This window comes from Schistocerca americana, chromosome 3, assembly GCF_021461395.2.
Source record: "Schistocerca americana isolate TAMUIC-IGC-003095 chromosome 3, iqSchAmer2.1, whole genome shotgun sequence".
NCBI classification, from domain to species: domain Eukaryota; kingdom Metazoa; phylum Arthropoda; class Insecta; order Orthoptera; family Acrididae; genus Schistocerca; species Schistocerca americana.
In genome coordinates, this window is record NC_060121.1 from 898,576,605 (window position 1) to 898,601,865 (window position 25,261).

The following is a 25,261-nucleotide window of genomic DNA, read 5'->3' on the forward strand; positions in this document are numbered from 1 at the left end:
TGTTTTTCTATAGGCCGTAAAGAAAACTGATCAAGCAGAACGGGGTATTCTTCGCGCGTCTTTTCTTTTGGAGATATAGAATGCTTACAGCAGACTAAAAAAAGAGTCCGAGCCTAGCCTTTCAATATTACGGCCGTGTGCGGTATATGAGCTTCGAATGAAGTTATAATTTGCCGGTTTTAGTTGTGCTACATGTTTCAAAAGTATTTTAAGGTGGAGGCATATTTATTCCGGTGTGTTTTTTAGAAAGTACGGGCTTTTTAAGTAATTTTATGTATGAGAAAAGACAGTAATTCCGCGTGGCATATTGAGTAATCGGTGACTAAAAACTTGAGTACATTAGACATCAACAAACTTAATAGTATGGCGAGTATTGTCATTTAAGAACAACCCGTACATAGTTGCTGTTCAGATTTCGCGAAATACTTTTTGAACTTGCTAACGTGACTGTAAAGATTAGCATGGCCTTGGTAGTGAACGTTTACATTATCAAGTCTCAAAGAACTCTGTCTTCAGGCCATAACTGGCCCATCGGAACCATCCGACCGCCGTATCATCCTCAGCTGATGATGCGGATAGGAGGAGCGTGTGGTCAGCACACCGTTCTCCCGGTCGTTATGATGGTTTTCTGTGACCCGAGGCGCTACTATTGGGTCGAGTAGCTCCTCAATTGGCATCACGAGGCTGAGTGTATCCCGAAAAATGGCAACATCGCATGTCGGCTCGGACGGTCACCCATCCCAGTGCCGGCCACGCCCAACAGCGCTTAACTTCGGTGATCTGATGGGAACCGGTGTATCCACTGCGGCAAGGCCGTCGCCATCAAGTCTCAGAATTTACCAAATTCTCGGAATAGTTACTTGTATGCAGTCTGGTGCGAGTTGCATTAGGGTAGGTTTCTGCTCGGCTTTCCTACCGGCGATCTGCTGCAACGAGTTCACAGGTAGGTGCAGGTAAAGGACGAACGGAACCGCGCGGCCGCAGTATGGACTTAACAATTTACTGGAAGTCCGTTTCATAAATATGGAGGCATTTTGGCTCTACAGCCGTCCATAATTGTGGAAGTGTTGCCGGGGCAGAATTTTTTGCACTAACTGACCTCTCAGTTATGTTCCGTAAATTATCGATGGGATTCATTTTAGGCAATCTGAGTGACCGAATCATTCACTACAATTGCCCAGAATGTCCTTAAAACAAATCGTCAGTAATTGTAGTCCATAACATGAAGTCCGTGAATGGTTGCAAATGATTTCCATGTAGCCGAACGTAACCATTCCAAGTCAATGATGGAGTCAGTTGGACCAGAAAACCCAGTCGATTCCATCTAAACATAGCCTACACTTTCAGAACCCCCCCCCCCCCCCCCCCGACACCACCACCACCTTGCACAGTGCCTTGTTGACAGCTTGCCTCCATGGCTTCGTGAGATCCGCACCACACTTGCACCCTACAATAAGCTTTCACCAAGAGGGACTCATTTGATGAGACCACTGCCTTCCAGTCAAGGGCCAAACCAATGTGGTCACGGGCCTAGGAGAGACGCTGCAGTAGATGTCCTGCTGTTAGCAAAAGCACACGAATCGGTCGTCTGCTGCCATAGCCCATTAACGCCAAATTTCGTCACACTGTCCTAACGGATACTTTCGACCTACGTTCCACATTGATTTCTGAGGTTATTCCACCCAGTGTTACTTGTCTGTTATCACTGAACACTGCTCCGGTCATTAAGTGAAGGCTTTAGGGCACCGCGTTGAGAGGTAAAGGCTGAAATTCGGAATTCTCGACACACTCTTGACACTGTGGATATCGGAATATTGAACTCCCTACCGATTTCCGAAATGGAATGTCTCATGAGCCTATTTCCAACTCCATTCCTCGTCCAGAGTCTGCTAATTCCTTTCATGCGGTCATAATCACATCGGAAACCTTTTCTCTCGAGTCAAAGGTGGGAAACGTAGGACCGTTTAATAAAGTTTTCCAATTTGTGGACAGTTTTTTTGTTTTTGTATTTTACTCTGACGTACATTAACGTGAGTTAGCTCGATGTTGCACAAATGCCTTAAGTTGGAAAGCACCAAGGCTAGACGACAATAAAAATTTCCGTCTTAAACAATCAATGCACAACCAATCGAAAACCCTGCTCTCTGCACTTACTTTCTCTACTAAACAGTGTGTATCTGGGAAGTTTTCGACTGTTCGAGTATTTCTAGAACTAGACTACTGGCCATTAAAATTACTACACCACGAAGATGACGTGCTACAGACGCGAAATTTAACTGACAGGGAGAAGATGCTGTGATATGCAAATGATAAGCATACACACAATGTTGGCGCCGGTGGCAACACCTACAACATGCAGTTGCCCGGCGTTGCCTGGTGAAACGTTGTTGTGATGCCTCGTGTAAGGAGGAGAAATGCGTACCATCACGCTTCCGACTTTGATAAAGGTCGGATTGTAGCCACATCGCGATTGCGGTTTATGGTATCGCGACATTGCTCATCGCGTTGGTCTAAATCCAATGACTGTTAGCAGAATATGGAATCGGTGGGTTCAGGAGGGTAATACGGAACGCCGTGCTGGACCCCAACGGCCTCGTATCACTAGCAGGCGAGATGACAGGCATCTTATCCGCATGGCTGTAACGGATCGTGCAACCACGTCTCGATCCCTGAGTCAACAGATGGGGACGTTTGAAAGACAACAACCATCTGCACGAACAGTTCAACGACGTTTGCAGCAGGAGGGACTGTCAGCTCGGAGACCGTGGCTGCGGTTACCCTTGACGCTGCATCACAGACATGAGTGCCTGCGATGGTGTACTCAACGACGAACCTGGGTGCACGAATGGCAAAACGTCATTTTTTCGGATGAATGTAGATTCTGTTTACAGCGTCATGACGGACATATCCGCGTTTGGCGATATCGCGGTGAACGCACATTGGAAGCGCGTATTCGTCATCGCCATACTGGCGTATCATCTGGCGTGATGGTATGGGGTGCCATTGGTTACTCGTCTCGGTCATCTCTTATTCGCATTGACGGCACTTTGAACAGTGGATGTTACATTTCAGATGTGTTACGACCTGTGGCTCTAACCGTCATTCGATCCCTGCGAAACCCTACATTTCAGCAGGATAATGCACGACCGCATGTTGCAGGTCCTGTACGGGCCGTTCTGGATACAGAAAATGTTCTACTGCTGCCCTGGCCAGCACATTCTCCAGATCTCTCACCAATTGAAAACGTCTGGTCAATGGTGGCCGAGCAACTGGCTCGTCACAATACGCCAGTCACTACTCTTGATGAACTGTGGTATCGTGTTGAAGCTGCATGGGCAGTACCTGTACACGCGATCCAAGCTCTGTTTGACTCAATGCCGAGGCGTATCAAGGCCGTTATTACGGCCAGAGGTGGTTGTTCTGGGTACTGATTTCTCAGAATCTATGCACCCAAATTGCGTGGAAATGTAGTCACATGTCAGTTCTAATATAATATATTTGTCCAATGAATACCCGTTTATCATCTGCATTTCTTCTTGGTGTAGCAATTTTAATGGCCAGTAGTGCATATTATTTCAACTGACAACCAAGTAATTCCTTGAACCTTTTTTGGTAGGTGTCGCCGATTTGTGCAGTAGTGCGGTGGAAGGCTAATTCGGGCTGCGCAGCAGTAGCTACAATAAACGCATCGCGAAGCATTACAATAATCTGGGTTCGGTGTTCGCGGAAGTGCTAATGGAAGGCAGCAATGGCTTAACATGGCCATTAGCCCACTCACTCGCACCCACTCCCCCCCCTCTCTCGCCCCTCACACACACACACACACACACACACACACACACACACACACTCTCTCTCTCTCTCTCTCTCTCTCTCTCTCTTTCTGAAAAGTGAAGTTCCGAATATGAATGTATAAGGCGTCGTCGGCAAGTTTTGGAGTGCTGAGTGCTGAATTAGGAATAAACTTCCTTCCTCGTAACTGCGGGTGAAGAGTACTCCTTTAGTGCGAAACGACTGGTAGAGAATTCATCCGAAAACAATAAGAGGGTTGCATGTGCACATTCCGAGAAGTGCTAGCCGTACGAGGTTTGGAGTTCTCTTTATTGTGATTACTACCGAGCGGGATGGCGCAGTGGTTAGAACACAGGACTCGCAGTCGGGAGCACGACACCGCAAACCTGCGTCTAGCCACAGTGATTTAGGTTTTTTCGTGGTTCAGGAGAATGCTGGGATGCTTCCTTCGAAAGGGCACGGACGCTTTCCTTCTCCATTCTTCCCTACTCCGAGGTTGTGATCCACCCTTAATGACCTTGTTGTCGACGGGACGTTAAACTCTAATCTCCATCTTCCTTCATATCATTACTGTATTTATCTGCTGTGTGCCTGGAACTAGTGCGAAAGACGCAGGCAATAAGAGAAATCACTTTATATGAATAGGAATATTCCCAAAGATGTGACGGCAAAGTGTAGTACGCCAAAATAGTTTATTGACGCGTCACAGTCTCTCGTGTCGCCTATCCTAACTGCGTATTATATTTTAGGTTAACTTTTTTTACACAGTATGTTTATTGGTTTGTTTGACTATGTTATACTCATTTTTGTATACAGACCATCGTTGTGGATTTATAGTGAGTAATCCGTTCTGCCGTTGCCTAGTGAAGTTGTCTTCTCCTTGTCAAATAGATGCAGCGACCTCAAAGAGCAGCGAATGAGATGCAGTTTACTGTCATAACAGCGACGGACGGCTTCAATCAAAAATGCCTTTTTTATTGAATAGGAAAGACAGCACTGTTCCTTTACTCGTTCAAAATTGAGATTGCTTTAAGGGGAAACGAGAATGGAATGTTGAGTTATAATATTCTAAGAAAAGCAAAATGACTTACTTAACGGTAATTTAAGCCTATAGATTAAACGTTGAAAGTCTTACCGAACACCGGTATTTCACAATTTTCTTAAAAACGTGACTTTTAAAAGAGAGAGTATAAATGCTTTTGTTGGTGGTGTTGAAACAGTAACCAGCCACAAATTTACTTTAAGTTCCTTTATCATCACGATTCATCGTCAGACGGCTTTCATGCTTTCACTGCAACATGCGCTGCGTTTTGTACTGATTAGTTATCGTTAAATGTCGGTTTGGAGTACTTGTTTTCATAGTTTTCGTTCAGCAGACAACGTTTGTAGTTTTTGCCGCATTCACATCATTGCACACATAAACTTCAGATTTGTCACTAAATGCATTTCCACCACATTTCTATCGTTGAACACGTAAATTTTTATCACTGAGCACTTCAGCTTAGTTACAGAACAGGCTTCTAACATGCTCCGATGTTTTGATAGATACATAGTGTTTACAAATATATGAGTGCATGTTAGAAGTCTGTTATGTGACAAATCTGCATTCAGTGACAAATCTGAAGCGCTCGATTATGCAAGTTTATGCGTGCAATGATGTGAAAGTGGCAAAAACTAAAACGTTGTCTGCTGAACGAAAACTATGAAAACAAGTACTCCAAACCGACATTTCACGATAAATAATCAGTAAAAAACGCAGCACATGTTGTAATGAAAGCGTGAAATCCGTTCGGCTATGAATCGTAATGATTAGAAACCGGTAACGGTACCTTTTGAATAAAGGAACTTAAAATAAATTTGTGGCTGCTTGCTTTCTCAACATCATCAACAGTTGTCTTCAACTAGCAGCCACGATCTCAAACGATGTCATCATATGACAAAATCGCATTAATGCTTTTATATCACGTTAGTAAGCACTGACAGCTCAGTGAACGTATTTAGTACCTCTGAAAAAATGTTCCTAGGTAATTGCAGCTGATGTCAAAAATTTTGTCAAAGACAGTCACTTGATGTACCAAAGCGATATATGCGTCAGAAACGTAGAAACCTGAAATAGAAACTTACGTTACAAAAAGCTTACTTCCTTTCTTGACGTAATTACGTAAAAATTATCTAGTCTTTTCAAGATTCAGTTTATAGCTTTCCAGAGATATACGGAGTGAATCTTGCGAAAGCTTGTGAACGTTTAATGAAAGGAAACCAAAAGAAATTACACCTCTTTTCTGTATCATTTTAGGACACGAATCAGAAAAAATTATAACTCACGATTTAATTATAAAATATCGTCTTGAATTCAAATGTGACACAATCTCGATGAATATTGAGATCTAAGGGACCCTTCCTACGTGCAGACTATTAGTGCTACAGGAACAAATGGGCAGGACCTTTTTGCAGGAAATTTAATGTAGTTACGTTTTGTGCAAGGAAAAGTTTTTGCTGAAGTTTTCGAATTATTCAAGAAAAACACAAAAGTGATCCCTTCAGATGCGTTCTTCTTGAGTAACTAGAAAACCGCTGCCGCTGTCTCCAGAGAGCACATATCCGAGTACAAAATTTAACTACATTGTGTTTTCCACAAAAATGTCCTGTTCCTCTTTTCTTTGGGACTGATAGTTTGCGTATAGCCAATCTAGTGTCTTATTATGTGATTGTGTTCAGTGTTCAAAATGACTGCGTTATAACCTTTAAGGAGTCATTCACATCATATTCACTCTGATCTGCTCTGAACAATTCATATTAGTATTTTTATTTTATTTTATCCTTTTAAAGAAAACGATCTTGAGTAGAGTACCGAATTCTGGAGTCCTTTGCGATTTTCTTTATGAAGTTGTTATATCGGTGTACAAGACACTTTATTATCCATGAAAATTGAACAAAAAAGTTCTGTAGCAGTGTTGAGAAGGGTAGCGTGTAGGCTTTGCACCTGGCGGATTGTGGTAAAATCTGTTGAACAGAGTTGTCGGAGTTGCTGGGTGAATTAGAAATCATCCTGAGGCACACGCATTACTGGAGTGTTTGTAAGTTGGCTGTTTATTTGTTTGTATGTTGGCAGCGCTATGTAGCGCTCTGCATTAATAACTCTGACAGCACTGTGCGCACTCTGAAAGAGACTCTGTGGCTGGTCGGACTGTGCAGTTGGAGGTGAACAGCCAGCAGTGATGGATGTTGGGAGTGAGTAGTCAGCAGTGATGGAGGTTAGAGGTTAATAATTAGCAGTGTTGGAGGCTTGCAATATTAGCGCGAGCGGACGGTCTGAATGTATATCCGTCACTGAGATTTATTACTGATGGTTGTCACAGTCTTAAGGTAAATACATTGTTTGCTCTGCAACAAGATTTTTCCTTTGCTAACCACCTGCCTATTAGTAGTTAGAGCCTACAGTAGTTAGAATGTTTTATTTAGCTGGCTGTATTGGAGCTTGTTGTATTGCTGTAGTTCATGTAATGAAGATTTTTGTGAGGCAAGTTGTAACAACAACAACTGTACATATAATAATTTTTTCTTCTGATTTTCGATAAATTAGTGTCAGCGATGTTCTGATTTCATTTCTTTTTCTTTCCATGTCATTATGTTAAAAAAACTGTAAATAATTTTCGATGTGAATATTAATGTTTATGTCAAATTGCAAGCAATCTTATAACAAAATGGAAATGTAAGAAATGTTGAAACTGTTGTAAGATGTTAAAACTGTAATTGTGCGCCTGGTCCATACGTAGGCAATGTATTAGGATATGTAGAATGCAAAACCTTTGGTGAATACCCTGTCTATAGGGGAGCGGTAAAAGGTGGATGGCAGGCGAGCGCGGGAAAATGCAAACGGGCGCGGCACGGTATAACGGGCTCAGCAGTAGTAGTCGGAGTTGGGCATCGGTCTGAGAAACACGCTCTGGATCGAGGAGGCTCTCCTGGAAAACGTGATTTCATTGAGCCTCGGATGTGCCGTTTCCGACGACTATACAGCATGGCTATATTCCATAGGCACTAAATGGAAAAGGATTGCGACGCTAAGAAGAAGCAAAGTGCCGGTACATCAAGAGCCATTGCTGTGATTGCATGTGTGCTGTGCGCCTCGCCATCTCGCCGCCCGCCAACCGCCGCATCGACACGAACAGGTTGAAACTTTTAGTACTGTATTCGTGTGGACCAATGTTACTTTTGTTCCTGACTGTTCAATAACAACTTAACTTTTACCAGAACTGTCCAATCATTTAATTATCCTCATCACTAACCTAGACAGGGTCCTTTCCACATGTTGTGCAATCCGAGTGTCCCGAAATGAAGATTTAAAGTTTATATTACTAATACTTACCTGCAGACCTATCTATGTTAGAATGATGTTTAAAGAACTTTGTTGTTAATGAATATATAGGTAAATAATATAGGTCTGACGAAGTTGGAAGATAATGTTGAAATTGGTTCAGTAATGAAGGCTAATTAATTTGAGACAAAAATAATGGTAGTTAAATGAGCAAGAAATAAGACAAAAAGAGTAGTAACTCATATATTGGAAATCTTGAGTGCTTAACAATTTCGATAATCAAAAATTTCAGTACCGTGATCATAACAGTTTCAGGGCCCCCCCCCCCCCCCCCCTCTTTTCTTTTCTATTCATGTAAATTCTGAAATGTACTGAACTGATTTGACCAGCAAAGTTAAAGTCGAGATAAAACCAAAAGTTATTAGTGTTTTACCTTTTTCAAAATTGACATTGTATGTGTGTTTCGAAAGTGCTATTTCTAGGGTAACCTATGCCCGATTTTAATCAGATCAATAGACTGTACGAAGTTTGTAGTAAACATTTTTGTATATTGTTGTGTATTTATGGCTTGTTCATATTAGTACAGAAAGTGAAATTATTAGTTCAGTAGATTTTCTGGTTCTAAAATTTACCATATTATGCAGTGTTATTACGTGTTGTTTTGCATACACGTACTTCAACTTGTACAGGGAAGAAACTCAATTAATGCCTAATTAGGCTGGCGACCGTATTATTAACAATTTGGTAGCATCTGCTGTGTCGTTTCTTGTCCGTCCTAACGTGTAGTTGCACTTCAGACTTGCTTGACGTATCATTGTTGTTACTGAGTGGGTGAAAGTCTGATTTTGCCTCCATTCTGGTACACGCGGTCAACATATATACCAAAATCCTTTCTTATAAGGTGAAGCCCGTCAACTTACCATAGTACAGGCTTTAGTAAGTATCGTGCGCATTAGCGTAGTGTTTGCAAGTGGCTTTTCCGTGACAGGACTATTTGTTCTGCTGGGGCATACTACGTAATAAACCAAATTTGGTATTTCATAGTACAAGCTACGTAAATGCTGCTGTAGTGTTACAAGAGGCAAGTGACTTATGAAATGTATAGGTTATTTGTTAGGATTTCTACTAATTCAGGGCCATTCTTTTTAGTCAATTTTAAAGCAGTCAGATCCTTGAATATTGTGAGTAATTAATGATTACACAAAATGTTTTTCTGTTAGTCAGGGCAAATTCAGTAGGTGTTGAAATGATAAAAATAAGTAAAGTGAAGTAGGCTCAGTACGTTCAGTTTCACTACGCAGTTTAAGAATGTTGAATAAGCATCAGTTGAAGTAAAAACAATGGTGGCTGTGTATCTTCTACAGATGCCTAATTTGCACCATTACTAATGGCCAAAGCAATTTGAGAATTTTCCAACTGTGTTGTTATGAAGAAAACGTTGAATGCATTCAGTATGTTAAGTTATATCTTTCGCAGGGAGAGGAAAACCGTACTAGAACTCTCGATTTCACTGTCTTTTCTGTGTGTGGGTCTCAAGTAAGTCTCATTTGACCCAGTCTTTGCACTAGAGCAACTGTCCTTATTGTCTCGGACTAACTGAAACTGCTAGGGCATAGATATGAAAACGGCGCACAGTTTAGTGACTACGTTCAGTACGCAGAAATGCCCACCTTTTTTAAATGATGTTCTCTGTTTGCAATCTGCGTGCTAGAAGAAATACGTGTGCGCTGTCCTGTCCTTCTGTTCAGCTATGAATGTACGCATTAAAAGCGTTACCGTGATCAGGAAATGAAGTTAACAAACTAGACACCAAACACTGTGCGATCAGCTCTTACTCCATACAAAAGGAGTACTTAACTTCCTTAGAACTTGTTTCACTGTTGTCGAGGCAACAGCGAATGAATTTTAATAATGGAGGCGGTGTAGTACATGTGAAGAGGAGTATGAGTCTCTTGCGTTGAAGTTCAGTGACCTCATCTCAGAGTAAATATTAACACAATAGTTAAGGCGGTTTTCTGGTCTAGAAGTTTCGGAAGAAGTGTATGAAATTTCTTAGTGTATATACTGTATGCTTGTAATATGTTTTTTTTCCTCCCAACTGAAGATGGTTATTTTTTTTTTTTTTAGCCAACACCACTTAGGTGTTATGGATGTTTCCCTGAAGTATCCCTGACACAAAACTTTAACGAAACATGGGGCATGTGTAACACTATAGCTCTAATGCTGTACTGATTTATTTTGCTTTTGTTTCATTTAATGTTACATCACTGAGTATCTGTAAATGTGTTTGAATCGATAACATAAAAAATGTATACTCCTTTCTTTGTTAAAACTTTGATGTCATGGTTTGATTCTATGCAATGTAGTATATCTGTCATTTAAATTCTTTGTCCCATTTGGAGGGAACAAAACTTACTATATGTAATTGTAATTTCTGTGTGAATAATTTTTTGTAGAAATGTCAATATGTGCAAATGTTCTGAGTTATTTAATGCGTTTGGTTGCTGTTGTCTAAATTGCTGACCTTCACTTAGGATTCTTAGTTAGTTTGTGTGTAAGAGGTAGTGTGGTTCCCCTCGGGAACGGAAATGAGTAGCGCGCACAAATTGTGGTTGGCCTAGGTAGAAAAGGTGGAACAAGAGTCAGTCGGGGACGAGCTACCAAACTGTGCACTGCCATGTAAATGTTGCATATTGTGCTGGTTCCGAGAGAGGCTTTTTCTGCTACTTTCCAATGCCTCGGATGGATGGATAAATAGCTGGAACGATTCTGGAATTGGTTTTCATCATCGCCATCAAGAAGGGCTAGAGTCCAGAAATTCTGTCTGCAAATCCTCACGCCAACATGCAGTTCCCACCACATTGCGCAATCACTGTAAAGGAGTACTATAATAATGTACAGTGAAGGATCAGCTTATTGGGCGATTTAGTGTGCACAAATATCAGGTAACTTATAACTGAATTTATGTACCTACCTTGATTTTTTCCTATCACAACACCTCTCAGGTTCCTCTCCATTTGAATTATGATTACCGAGTGTCCTATTTCGTGGAAAAAATGAAAGCCTCAAAGTTGGACAGTTAATTACATAATGTTGTTTGACCTTTGATGAGAAGGGAATATTCAGATTTACTGTGGATTTAGTGAAATTGTGGGAGGCAGTAAATGTAGTTTTGTGAAGTTTCAAAGTCACCTATTTAATCATTTACTTGAAAGTAGAAGACTGTGGTAATAAAGACAATTTGCAGTTTCTTTTAAAGATTAAAAGCTCTTAAAACTCAGGCTTATAAAGTTTTGCTTAATAAATGATCACATTGCTTTCTAGTAAATTCTAAAAGGTGAGTCAGTTTCTTGCAATTTTGTCAGCATTGTGTTTCACTGTAGTAAAAGTGGAAAACTGCAATAGTAGACAATTATATGTTCATGATAGCTAAGTGTTTGTCTCTCTTGTGTATTGTAAGTGCATATTAATAGTATAACAGGATCCACAGTTTGTCTATTATGCTAATGCTAGGTAACAAGTAATGGGAAGACCACTATTTATGAAAACCATAATTTCTTTATTCAAAAGATAGTGAGAAGCAACCTGTTAGTGGATTCCATTTAACTTCCATTTCAAATAGTAAAGCATTTAACTGAGAGAGACTTAACCTATTTCCAATTTATGATCCTGCAGCGAATGTTAATAGTAATGTTATAAAGACCATTCAGTTTGAACAAGTCCTGAAAGTAATAGAGTGTTTCGGTATCTGTTATATTTTTGCAAATAGTTTGTGCTGCTCTAGCTGCTAGCTTCAATCTTACCGTAAACAAATGTATGTGTCAGAGTTCATTGCACTCGCGTGTGGCCAAGTATAGGTTGTGTTTATCCGTTAAAGTTACTCATACCTACTTTCTTAAACAAGAACATTAATCTTTCTCTTGCCTAATTAGGCTGGCGACAGTTTTCCTTATTCTTTAAACAGTATAGCTAGGCAAAAATATTGTTTGTTACTGTTCGAATATTTACGTAATTCTGACTTTCATTTCCGATAAGCCATTTCCGTTAGGTACGACATGGTCCACCTAGCAAAATTCCTCTCAGAGGGTAACATTGTTCTGTTGCGTTATACCATAATTGCTTTAATAAGCTTCGATTTTGCGGGATAGCAGTAGCAGATGGGAGTGTTATAAATTATCTTCAACGACGGCTTCATGGGACTCACGCAGACAAGAATGTCATGGGAAATCATCTTGGCAACATGTTGTTTAAATTTTGCAGATCCACTTCCAAATATTCATGTGACCAGTGAAAGTGTATATGAATTATTGTGTCAATTTGATGACATTGTTGACATACATTTGTTTCATGTAGTCCAATTGCGTACAGTTGTTCATTGGTTCGAAGTATGTTGTTAACTGTCTTGTACCATGACGTTTTTATATTAGACGTGAGCACATTAGAACTAATGTTTTTCAAAATCTCAGTCCAATCTATGTTTGGAAACTGTCGTTCTATTTTGTTCCTTCCTTCGCTTTTCTTTCGTTCTCGCATTACGGCTCTTTAATGGTTCAAATGGTTCTAAGCACTATGGGACTTAACATCTGTGGTCATCAGTCCCCTAGAACTTAGAACTACTTAAACCTAACTAACCTAAGGACATCACACACATCCATGCGCGAGGCAGGATTCGAACCTGCGACCGTAGCAGTCGCGCGGTTCCGAACTGCGCGCCTAGAACCGCTAGACCACCGCGGCCGGCTACGGCTCTTTATGTTAAATGTTGTGACTGTCTGATTTCGGCACTTACATAACTGAACTCAACACAGAGAACCCTCACATGCTTTTAACGATTGTTGATATTCTGCACGCCAAGCGGGGGAAGCAGGCTTCGAGGTTTAAAGATCTCTAAAAGTTGACTGGTTATGCTTTCTCGTGAATCTCTTATTAAATTAACTTGCCTTTTGATAAAAAGTGGAGAGGTTTTATCCGTTATGTCAGTTAATCCTAATCCACCATATTTAGGATCTAAAGTGGCTGCCTTAGCAGGTACTCTGAATGCTTAACATTCCACAAAAAGTTTGTGATTTTGAACATTATTCTACTCGCTATCATTCTCGGTATTGGAAACAGCTGGGCAATACAGTAAGCTTTAGCAAGAATGCATGGGTTCATATACTTTGTTCTTTGAACTTGATTCATATATAGAATGTAATTCTCTAAAAAGACTCCTTGCACTTTATCTGCTGCAACTTTCCAATTTAAAGTCGTCATTTTCATGGGGAATGTCGTCAGGGTGATCCCAAGTGTTGTGTGTTGTCGGACTAATTTCGCCCAAGCGACGTTGATATTATCAACACCTCTGAGATTTAACATCTCACTTTTTTTCCGTTTGCATTTGCTCCAGATGCTCTACAGTACATATCAATCACTGTTGCTAGCGTGGTTACCCCTTCATTATTCCTTATAATGACCCCTGTGCTGTTAGCATAGGCTCTTTCAACTGATTTATTTCCTGATAATTTTAACCCTTTTAGTCTAGAATGGACATGTCGGAGGAAAGATTCCAGTGAAATGGCGAAGAGCGACATGGACAGAGGACTTCCTTCAGGAACACATCGTTTTATTTGTATAGGCCTAGATTGTTGATAATTCACCGCTATTTCGGTATTTATTTCAGATGCTATGTTCTTTATCAACTGTATGACCCTATCGTTGAAACCTATTTTCTTCAACATCTGTAAGAGATATTCATGATTTACTACATCGAAGGCTTTATAAAAGTCTAAAAGAAATAGAGCACACTTCATGTTTGTTACAGAAGTTATTGCAATGACATCCCTGAATTCTACTCGATTTTGAAAAATGGTTCTGCCTTGCGCGCATTTCTGATGCAAGGCATGAAATTTTCTTGTTTACTGTCTAGTTATTAATTTATAATCAGAATTAAGCAGTGAAATTTGAAGAAAATTATTTAAATCTTTGTTTCCATTATAGTTTGGCCCAAGAACAAATTTACTCTCCTTAAACTCAGCCGGAATCGTTTTACCCTGAATAACCTCATTTACAATGTCCGTGAGTTTCACAACCACTATTGGACAGTAACCGATGTACAGCTCTGCTGGCAGACCATACGATCCTGGAGATTTTCTTTGGTGGTGAGGCGCACGGAGTCCCATACACGTCCTCTTCACTGTCTACCTCGAGAAAATTTGCGTTGTCATCTTCTGTTAGCTGTGGGGCTATGATGTCTAGGAATTCTTCCAAGGAAGCATCATTACTTTGATGTACAGAATATAGCTCGCAATAACAGCGATAGATCTCGTCCATGATGAGCACGGAGGCATATTGCCCATGCTTCTTTTATCAGGTCTTCTAAATCATGATTTACTAACAAGGAAATGTTCAAATTCCACTGATTCTTGAATCGGCGAACTGGCTATCTTGTTAGATTTATGGAAGCTAAGCACTTGAATAGTATGAGAAGTACGTAGGAATGGTTTCTACTTTTGTCACGGAAGCTTCAAGATTTTTAGAAACATATAATCTATCAATCCTGCTACGAGATGTTGCCGTGACATAAGTGAACTCAACAATGGAAGGGTATTTGATTTCCCATATATCCTTTAACTCTAATCCAGTAACTAGCTGTTTTAGTTCACTTGAGAAGTTAACATTAGGTAACTGGTCCTTTAGATATGAAACACAATTAAAATCAGGTTCAAGTAGTAACGGTCTTAGATTTTTCCTTAACAAGTAGATCAGTTCATCTTTGACGAAACGTGCGCTGTAAGCTCGGTGAGAGCTTCCTGAAGGAGTATACAGGTTGATGATAGTCACATCATAAATATTTAGTGCTATTCCCCTTCCGGATTCAAGTCGTTGCACATCAATTACTGGAATCCCTTCACTCATCGAAACAGCTGTTCCAACACTTGTCTCGTGAGACACATTTATGTAACTGATATAACCGGGAATTACTAAATCCGACATTAGAACTTCTTGTAACAGGGCAATATCAGTCACAGATTCGCAAAAAAATTCCTTAAGTGCCGATAAATTCAAACCGGACGTAATTTTATTTATGCTTATGGTGGCGACAGAATAAGATTGTGTCATTGCGATGTCATTATGTAGCTGTTTTGAGGAAGTAATTTAGTTTCCTGTGGTTCAGGCTTCAGTTAAACTATAAACAGTTTTCTCGGAAGACTGAACATGGAATAACACTTCAATCAGTTTATTAGTTACTGTCCTGTTTTTTTTTTTCTACTTCTGAGGTTTTATCTCGTATCGTTAGCAGACTGATTTCCTTGTAAACTTCCTGATTTTTCCTCCAATGATCCGTATAGGACCGTTTCGTACCAAACGTTCTTTGGGCTTGGGTCGCCCTTTGCGGATTTTCCCTTCCCATGGTTACAAGTTACATTCACATTTGCTTGCATTTTTATTTCACTTCGCTGCTTATCTGGAGCAGCCGCAGATGCTTCAGCAATTTCTACTGCTTTCGCATGGGATCACCATTTCCTTGTTCTTTCGTAATATCTCTTACTTCCTTATCGAGGGAAACAAATTGCAGTTTTGCAATCTTTCCATGAATTTGTTTATTAACAGATAGCTCCTGATCGTAGCAATCGGCTACTTCGCCTGTTGTTTGTTGCAAATTAATAGTGACTACACCCTCTCCATTTTCTGGTACCACCTGTTTATTGTCTTTCTGTTCATCAGATTCCATTCGCATTTTGCCTTCCGGCTCCTCTGCCTCCCCATCACACGGTTTTTGCTTGCGAACTGAGGGAGTTGTACAGGACAGCTCGTCCTCAGAACAACTATCAGTTGTCCCTAGAGGTCATTTCTTCAGTTGCATTTCAGTTTCACAAGTAGTAGTAAGAGGGTTTCCCTTTGTTGCTATCGGAGAAATTGTCCGTTATCACGAAGGGGGACATCAGCTTGGCCCATTGCGTGAACATCCTCAACCAGTTGATCCGGGCTATTCTTTGGTAACATATCATTTAAGGTAAGTTTCTGACGCTGTATCGAATTACTTTTAAGAACAACAGTTCGCCGCGGACATTACTGTCAGAAGTGGCCGGTTTCGTTACATATACGACATGTAGCTTCCGGTCCTGTATAAACAATTTGTGCCTGATGCCCACAAACAGTTATGTTAGACGGAATATCCGTCTTAACGTCCATCCCTACACAGCGGATACGTTGAAACATTGCAGTTTAAAGCGAGGCGACCATCGTTCATTTGCAACTGATTTAACGTCCCCGTAGTTTGAAAGAGCTTCCTTCATCTTATCATTTTCTATTTCAATGGGAAGATTGTTCGCCCCGATAGTTGAGTGGTCAGGGTGACGGATTACCGTCTTACGGGCCCGGATTCGATTCCCGGCTGGGTCGGAGATTTTCTCCGCTCAGGAACTGGGTGTTGTGTCGTCTTCATCATCATTTCAACTCCTACCCGGCGCACAGGTCGCCCAATGTTGCGTGGAATGTAATAAGCCCTGCACCAAGGCGGCCAATGACGCCAAACGCTCATTTCCATTTCCAGTGGGAATATTCAAGGCACGAACTGTTCTGTAATCTACGTCAGCTCTATAGAAGCAAACCTTACTTTTATAACCATCTCTATGAACAAAATCTACTTCATAGCCGCACTTTCGTAACACTTTATCAACAGTCGCAGCACGGAATAACTTGACAAAAAGACAGTATTTTTCCTGGTCCAGTTGCCAGTTACCGACGGTTTCAGAATTGAGACCAATTATCTGTGTGATCCAATCATCTTTTTCCAGGGATGTCGGCTGGACGCGACGGGATTTTCCAGAATGAGATTTTCACTCTGCAGCGGAGTGTGCGCTGATATGAAACTTCCTGGCAGATTAAAACTGTGCCGGCCAGGGTGGCCGAGCGGTTCGAGGCGCTACAGTCTGGAACCGCGCGACCACTACGGTAGCAGGTTCGAATCCTGCCTGGGGCATGGATTTGTGTGATGTCATTACGTTAGTAGGGGTTTAAGTAGTTCTAAGGTCTAGGGGACTGATGACCTCAGAAATTAAGTCCCATAGTGCTCAGAGCCATTAAAACTGTGCGCCAGACCGAGACTCGAACTCGGGACCTTTGCCTTTCGTGGGCAAGTGCTCTATCACCGGCAAGTTTCATATCAGCGCACACGCCGCTGCAGAGTGAAAATCTCATTCTGGAAACATGCCCCAGGCTGTGGCTGAGCCATGTCTCCGCAATATCCGTTCTTTCAGGAGTGTTAGTTCTGCAGGGTTCGTAGGAGAGCTTGTGTAAAGTTTGGAAATTAGGAGACGAGGTACTGGCCGAAGTAAAGCTGTGAGGACGGGGCGTGAGTCGTGCTTGGGTAGTTCAGTTAGTAGAGCACTTGTCCGTGAAAGGCAAAGGTCCCGAGTTCGAGTCTCGGTCTGGCACACAGTTTTAATCTGCCAGGAAGTTTCAAGTTTCAGGATGGGATTCCTTGTCAAAAGCAAATACCGGAGTAGTGGGTTGTTTTGAGGAAGGAGACCAGACAGCAAGGTCATCGGTCTCATCGGATTAGGGAAGGATGGGGAAGGAAGTCGGCCGTGCCCTTTGAAAGGAATCATCCCTGCATTTGCCTGGTGCGATTTAGGGAAATAACGGAAAACCTAAATCAGGATGGCTGGACGCGGGATTGAACCATCGTCCTCCCGAATACCAGTCCAGTGCCAAACCACTGAGCCACCTCGCTCGGTTGTACCGGAGTATTCTTCCTTAGTTTTGTAGTCATGGGTAATTGTTGTGTACATAGTTCCGCGTAGTCAGCGCGTACACAACTTTCCCACTAGAGCGCGCCCCGCTAAGTACAACAGCGCAGGCGCAGCGCTCGTCCATCTCCGCACTACGAGATGGCGCTGCCTTAGAGATGGACCAAATTCTGCTTCCGTCGATCTGCGTATTAATATGTAACGCAGCCAATGAGATTGCTGCTAATGTAGAAACTTTTCTCCTCATGGATCACACTCGTGCCGTGATACCTGAATGCGCGAGGTATTGTAACGAGTGTATAGTCAGTACAGTCAGTATCTAGTCAGTCTGCATTTGTCTGCACCAGTCTGCGTTAGTCTGTACCAGTCTACAGTCAAGTTTCAGTCTGCGCTAAGAAGATTACCATATTCCTGTACATAGCCATGAAGTATCAGAGATACATGAGAATAATATTAACGTACCAAGACCAAAGGAACTTCAGATTGTCAATTGTAAATAGCATCCAGAATCAAGTTAAGTAATTTTATGCTTGTTATTATTTTAATAAATGTGTGTGAAAATTAATCAAGTTCTGTTTAAAGTTGGTCACCGTGAATCTGCTACTCTAAGCGTGCAAGTAGCATTTCTATCGTCTGACCTAACGGTAGAAGATAAACACGCCACGATAAGACCAAGAGACATATTGGTGACACTCGCCTACTTCGTTAGAGCGACAAGTCAAATAATCTGATGGTGTGTTTACCGAAGGTCTTACAGTACGCACACCACAGTAATCCAGCGACGAAATTTCGGTTAAACAACCGAAATTCCATTTAGCAGCACGGTGATTAACGGACGGACAGCACTCGGCGAGGCCCAAGTACAGCGATGTAAACACGGAAGTGCAGCGCAGCAGTAAACAACGTCCACTATCAAACGCGGCCGCAATGGAACTGACTGACCCACAGAAGACAGGGCGGATAGAGCGCCTGCAGGGCTCCCCGTGAGACCCACATTTCCGACTTACTGTCCACACACTACATTTGTAGCTCTCCTGCCCACTATACTCATTACTCGCTGCAGTCAGTCCACCGATTCTCGTAAGAGTTGGAGCAATGTGAGTGCGTCAGCACTGAAGGAGGTCATTGGCCAGTAAGCCTTATTTATATGAAGTCTTACCAGCCAATGACGTTCAGTGTGGATGCACTCACAGTGCTCCAACTCTTACGAGAATCGGTAGGTTGACTGCCGCGAGTAATGAGTATAGTGGGCAGGGGCACTACAAATGTAGAGTGTGGTCAGTAACATCTACGTCTACATGGATATGTATCACATTCAAGTGCCTGGCAGAGGGTTTATCGAACCACCTTCACAATTCACTATTATTCCAATCTCGTATAGCGCGCGGAAAGAATGAACACCTATATCTTTCCGTACGAGCTCTGATTCCCTCATTTTTTCGTGGTGATCGTTCCTCCCTCTGTAGGTTGGTATCACAAAATATTTTCGCATTCGGAGGAGAAAGTTGGTGATTGGAATTCAAATGGTTCAAATGGCTCTGAGCACTGCTGAGGTCATTAGTCCCCTAGAACTTAGAACTAGTTAAACCTAACTAACCTAAGAACATCACAAACATTCGTGCCCGAGGCAGGATTCGAACCTGGGACCGTAGCGGTCTTGCGGTTCCAGACTGCAGCGCCTTTAACCGCACGGCCACTTCGGCCGGCGGTGATTGGAGTTTTGTAAGAAGATTCCGTCGCAACGAAAAACTCCTTTCTTTTAATGATGTCCAGCCCAAATCCTGTATCATTTCTGTGACACTATCTCGCATACTTCGCGATACTTCAGAACGTGCTGCCTTTCTTTGAACTTTTTCCATGTACTCCGTCAGTCCTATCTGGTAAGGATCCCACATCGCACAGCAGTATTCTAAAAGAGGACGGACAAGCGTAGTGTAGGCAGTCTCCTTAGTAGGTCTGTTACATTTTCTAAGTGTCCTGGCAATAAAACGCAGTCTTTGGTTAGCCTTCCCCACAACATTTTCTGTGTGTTCCTTCCAATTTAAGTTGTTCGTAATTGTAATACCCAGGTATTTAGTAGCATTTACGGCTTTTAGATTAGACTGATTTGTCGTGTAACAGAAGTTTATCGAATTCTTTTTAACACTCATGTGGATGACCTCACACTTTTCGTTATTTCGGGTTAACTACCACTTTTCGCACCATTCAGATATCTTTTCTAAATCATTTTCCAGTTTGGTTTGATCTTCTGATGATTTTATTAGTCGATAAACGACTGCGTCATTTGCAAACAACCGAAGGCGGCGGTTCAGATTGTCTCCAAAATCATTTATATAGATAAGGAACAGGAAAGCGCCTTTAACACTACCTTGGGGAACGCCGGAAATAACTTCTGTTTTATTCTGTGACTCCGTCAATTACTGCGAACTGTGTGACCTCTCTGATAGGAAATTACAAATCCAGTCACATAACTGAGACGATATTCCATAAGCACGCTATTTCACTACGACCCGCTTGTGTGGTACATTGTCAAAAGTCTTCCGGAAATCCATAAATTCGGAATCGATCTGAAATCCATTGTCAATAACACTCAACACTTCATGTGAATAAATAGCTAGCTGTGTTTAACACGAACGATGTTTTCTAAACCCATGTTGACTGTGTGTTAATAGACCGTTTTCTTCGAGGTAATTCATAATGTTCGAATACAATATATGTTCTAAACTCCTGCTGCATATCGGCGTTAACGATATGGGCCTGTAGTTTAGTGGATTACTTCTACTAACTTTCTTGAATATTGGTGTGACCTGTGCAACTTTCCAGCCTTGGTGTACGGAAGTTGGAAATGTGGGTCTCACGGGGAACGTGTCAGAGATAAATCCCTGCAGTCTCACTATCATCTGTGTCCTCGGTGGCTCAGTCGGATAGAGCGTCTGTCATGTGAGCAGGAAATGCACATTTTCAACTGTAACCGTTGATATTTATCAACGCCTATAAGCAGCTAATGGTCTGGATTTCATTGTAATTTCATTCTTCGAGAGCTGCAAGATCACCAATGGCACCTGTTCCGAAAGAACAGGTGTAATCTTCATTCTTTAGAGTAGTATACCGTCTAGGGAATATTTGACGAAGATTCTTAATTTACGCCAAAGCAGTGTTGTGGGTTGTCTACCTTGTGAGTTGAGAGTGAGGAAATTTACTATGCTGTTGCGTTTCCCCTAAAGTCTGTCGAATAAATTACTTGTTGATGGCATAGAGACAAAGCTGCTTTAGTTCGTGAGTGTTGCTGACTTTTAAGTTTCATCACGTAACTTCAAGGGGAATCAACTATAGCCCCTGACTCAAAACAGCTCCTGCGCCGACATGGGTATGCGTAACAAAGTTCCAATTACTGCCCTCACATTCTGGGTCCCCAGTATCTGTTTGGTGCCAATGTCGTGCCACAGTCCGACAATTGCAGTTTTATTGCTGCGACTGATTGGTGCTGATTGTCCAGGTTTGTATCACGAGGGTTGGCACACAGTTTATTGGTGGAGAGGACTGATGAATTGCAGACTGTGTGTGCTCGTTAGCTGCGGCAGCGAGCGGGAAGGCCCAGGGGGCAATGGCGAGAGACAGAAGTTTTAAAATTCAGCTGGCGTCCTGCGATCGATCGGACGCTCTGGAATGTGGTTTACAATCTTCACAATAGCATCTCGTTACCAATAAAGCGAGTCATTCTGAACTGGATGAATGGATTATACCGTTAAGTATTCCACAGACTTTGTAGCTAATAGGGAGCTTTTTAATCAGTCGACCATTATCTGTTTAGATTAAACTGTATTCGCAGTTGCGGATATGGAGAACCATCGGCTGTTTAATAGAATGACGACAGTGAATGTTTGTGATGGACCGGAAATCGAACCCAGATTTGCCGCTTATCGCGAACGGCCACCTTACCATTTGGCTATCGGTGCACGGTTCACGGCCAGGCACAGACTTCCGTATGTCGTGAACCTCGTGTTCACAACCTGTACTCATACGTCCATCATGTATATTATCAAACGAGGGAGACATTTTACTTGAAAGTCACTTGCCAGATGTCGGCTGATAAATACTATTTTCAGTGCCTACAATATTCCGAATTACGATCAAAAGTTCCTTCGGTCACGCATTCATGTTCGAAAGAATAACACATGAACTGCGATATCGTAATTATCTCCTAACGCTGCCTTCATTGAAGGACACAAAAATAATCTTTTCCATTGACTGCACTTATTTAGTGCAAATACCAATGTTAGATTTTCAGTTTTCAGCCGCTGGGAGCTGCCTACTCATTCGACAATTTCATTTCCAGCCACTACATTTCGCTGTTAGTAGATCGTGACAGGAATCACAAGAGCAGGAGAAGGACAAATTGGAAAAGGCCAGGAGATAGGTTAAGATTCCAATTAGATTACGTCATTGTCAGTTAGAGATTCCGAAGTTAGATACTGAATTGTAAGGCGTTCCTAGGAACAGATGTACAATCAGATCACAATGTAGTAATGGTGAAGAGTAGGCTTCAGTTTAAGAGACTAGTCAGGAAGACATAGTGATCAAGGAAGTGAGATATAGAGGCAGTAAGGACTGAGGAGATACATTAGAAGTTCTCTGGCTAAGGATGCTGACATAATGAATATCACAATAGGCAATTCAGTAGAAGAGAAACGGATAATCACAGAAGTTGGAAAGAAAAACACGCCAAAGGCCGTAGTTTTCGAATTCTTCAAGAAAAATGTACAAAAGTAGCCCTCAAACGCGTTTTTCTCGAATAACTCTGAACCTGTGGCCTGCAGCGAACATGTATCCCAGTACAAAATTTAACTATATTAAAATTGCTACAAAAATGTCCTGTTCATTCTCCCTGTAGGGCTAATAGTTTGCGCATCGTCAGCGAGAGAATATGAAAATCTCACTCGTGGTTTTTGAACGTATTGCGGGTTACATAAAACCTGTAGCTGGGGCAACTGAATCACCCTGCGTAGTAGATGTGCACTACACCTAGGTACACAGTTACAAGCAAGAACTGATCAAGGAATCCTAATCTAATAGACTTAAACAAATATGTAGTATAAACTACACTACTGGCCATTAAAATTGCTACACCAAGTAGAAATGCAGATGATGAACGGGTTTTCATTGGACAAATATATATACTAGAACTGACATGTGATTACATTTTCACGCAATTTGTGTGCATAGATCCTGAGAAATCAGTACCCAGAACAACCACCTCTGGCCCTAATAACGGCCTTGATACGTCTAGGCATTGAGGCAAACAGAGCTTGGATGGCGTATACAGGTACAGATGCCCATGCAGCTTTAACACGATACCGCAGTTCATCAAGAGTAGTGACTGGCGTATCGCGACGAGCCAGTTGCTCAGCCAGCATTCACCAGACGTTTTCAGTTTGTGAGAGATCTGGAGAATGCGCTGGCCAGTGCTGCAGTCGAACATTTTCTGTATTCAGAAAGGCCCATACACGACCTGCAACATGCGGTCGTGCATTATCCTGCTGAAATGTAGGGCTTCGCAGGGATCGAATGAAGTGTAGAGCCACAGGTCGTAACGCATCTGAAATGTAACGTCCACTGTTCAAAGTGCCGTCAATGCGAACAAGAGGTGACCGAGACGTGTAACCAATGGCACCCCATACCTTCACGCCGGGTGATACGCCAGTATGGCGATGACGAATACAAGCTTCCAATGTGCGTTCATCGCGATGTCGACATACACGGATGCGACCATCATAATGCTGTAACCAGAACCTGGATTCATCCGAAAAAATGACTGTTGTGTACATAGTTCCGCGTAGTCAGCGCGTACATAACTTTGACAATAGAGCGCGCCCCACTAAGCACAACAGCGCAGGCGCAGCGCTCGTACCTCTCCGCACTACGAGATGGCGCTGTCTTTGAGACGGACCAAATTCTGCTTCCGCCGATCCGCATATTAATATGTCACGCAGCCAATGAGGTTGCGGCTAACGTAGAACCTTTTCTCCTCGCGTATCACACCCGCGCAGTGATACCTGAACGCGTGAGATATTATAACGACTGTACAGACCTCGGCTTAGTCAGTCTGCCTTTGTCTGCATTAGTCTGTCCCAGTCTATAGTCAAGTTACAGTCTGCGCCTAATAAGATTATCATATTCCTGTACATAGCCATGAAGAGAGATGTGTAGACACTTTGTCAAGTATCAGATATATGTGAGAATAAGATTAGCGTACCAAGACCAAAGGAACTTCAGATTGTCAATTGTAAACAGCATCCAGAATCAAGTTACGTAATGTCTATGATTTTAATTATTTTAATAAATGTTTGTGAAAATTAGTCAAGTTCTGTTTAAAGTTGGTCACCATCAATCTGCTACTCTAAGCGTGCAAGTGGCATTTCTATCGTCTGACTTAACGGCAGAAGATAAACACGCCACGATAAGACCACGAGACATATTGCTGACACTCGCCTACTTCGTTAGAGCGACACGTCAAATAATCTGATGGTGTGTATACTGAAGGTGTTATCGCACCCACACCACAATGACGTTTTGCCATTCGTGCACACAGATTCGTCGTTGAGTACACCATCGCAGGCGCTCCTGTCTGTGATGCAACGTCAAGCGTAACCGCAGCCATGGTCTCCGAGCTGATAGTCCGTGCTGCTGCAAACGTCGTCGAACTGCTCGTGCAGATGGTTGTTGTCTTGCAAGCGTCCCCTTCTGTTGACTCAGGGATAGAGACGTGGCTGCACGATCCGTTACAGCCAAGCGGATAAGATGCCTGTCATCACGACTGCTAGTGATACGAGGCCGTTGGGGTCCAGCACGGCGTTCCGTATTACCCTACTGAACCCATAGATTCCATATTATGCTAACAGTCATTGGATCTCGACCAACGCGAGCAGCAATGTCGCGATACGATAAACCGCAATCGCGATAGGCTACAATCCGACCTTTATCAAAGTCGTATTTCTCCTCCTTACACGAGGCATCACAACAAGGTTTCACCAGGCAACCCCGGTCAACTGTTGTTTTTGTATGAGAAATCGGTTGGAAACTTTCCTCATGTCAGCAAGTTGTAGGTGTCGCTACCGGCGCTAACCTTGTGTGAATGCTCTGAAAAGCTGATCATTTGCATATCACAGCATCTTATTCCCGTCGGTTAAATTTTGCGTCGTAGCATGTCATCTTCGTGGTGTAGCAATTTTAATGGCCAGTAGTGTAAGATGAGTTACAAAAAATTCACATAATAAAAATCTTAAAACGAGAGTAAGCACAATCAAACCATTTGTACCACTCAAATCTTTTTTCGCTTTTTACCCCAGTACTGAAACTAATACATCAACAGTTTAAATCTTAAGAGAAAGACACTTAACTCCGACCCACGATAACAAAAACA

At 42.1% G+C, this 25,261-nt stretch overlaps 1 pseudogene; it reads right to left on the reverse strand.

Moving 5' to 3' along the window:
- Positions 1 to 703: 703 nt before the first annotated feature.
- On the reverse strand, positions 704 to 821 carry LOC124608036 (annotated as a pseudogene).
- Positions 822 to 25,261: the final 24,440 nt, after the last annotated feature.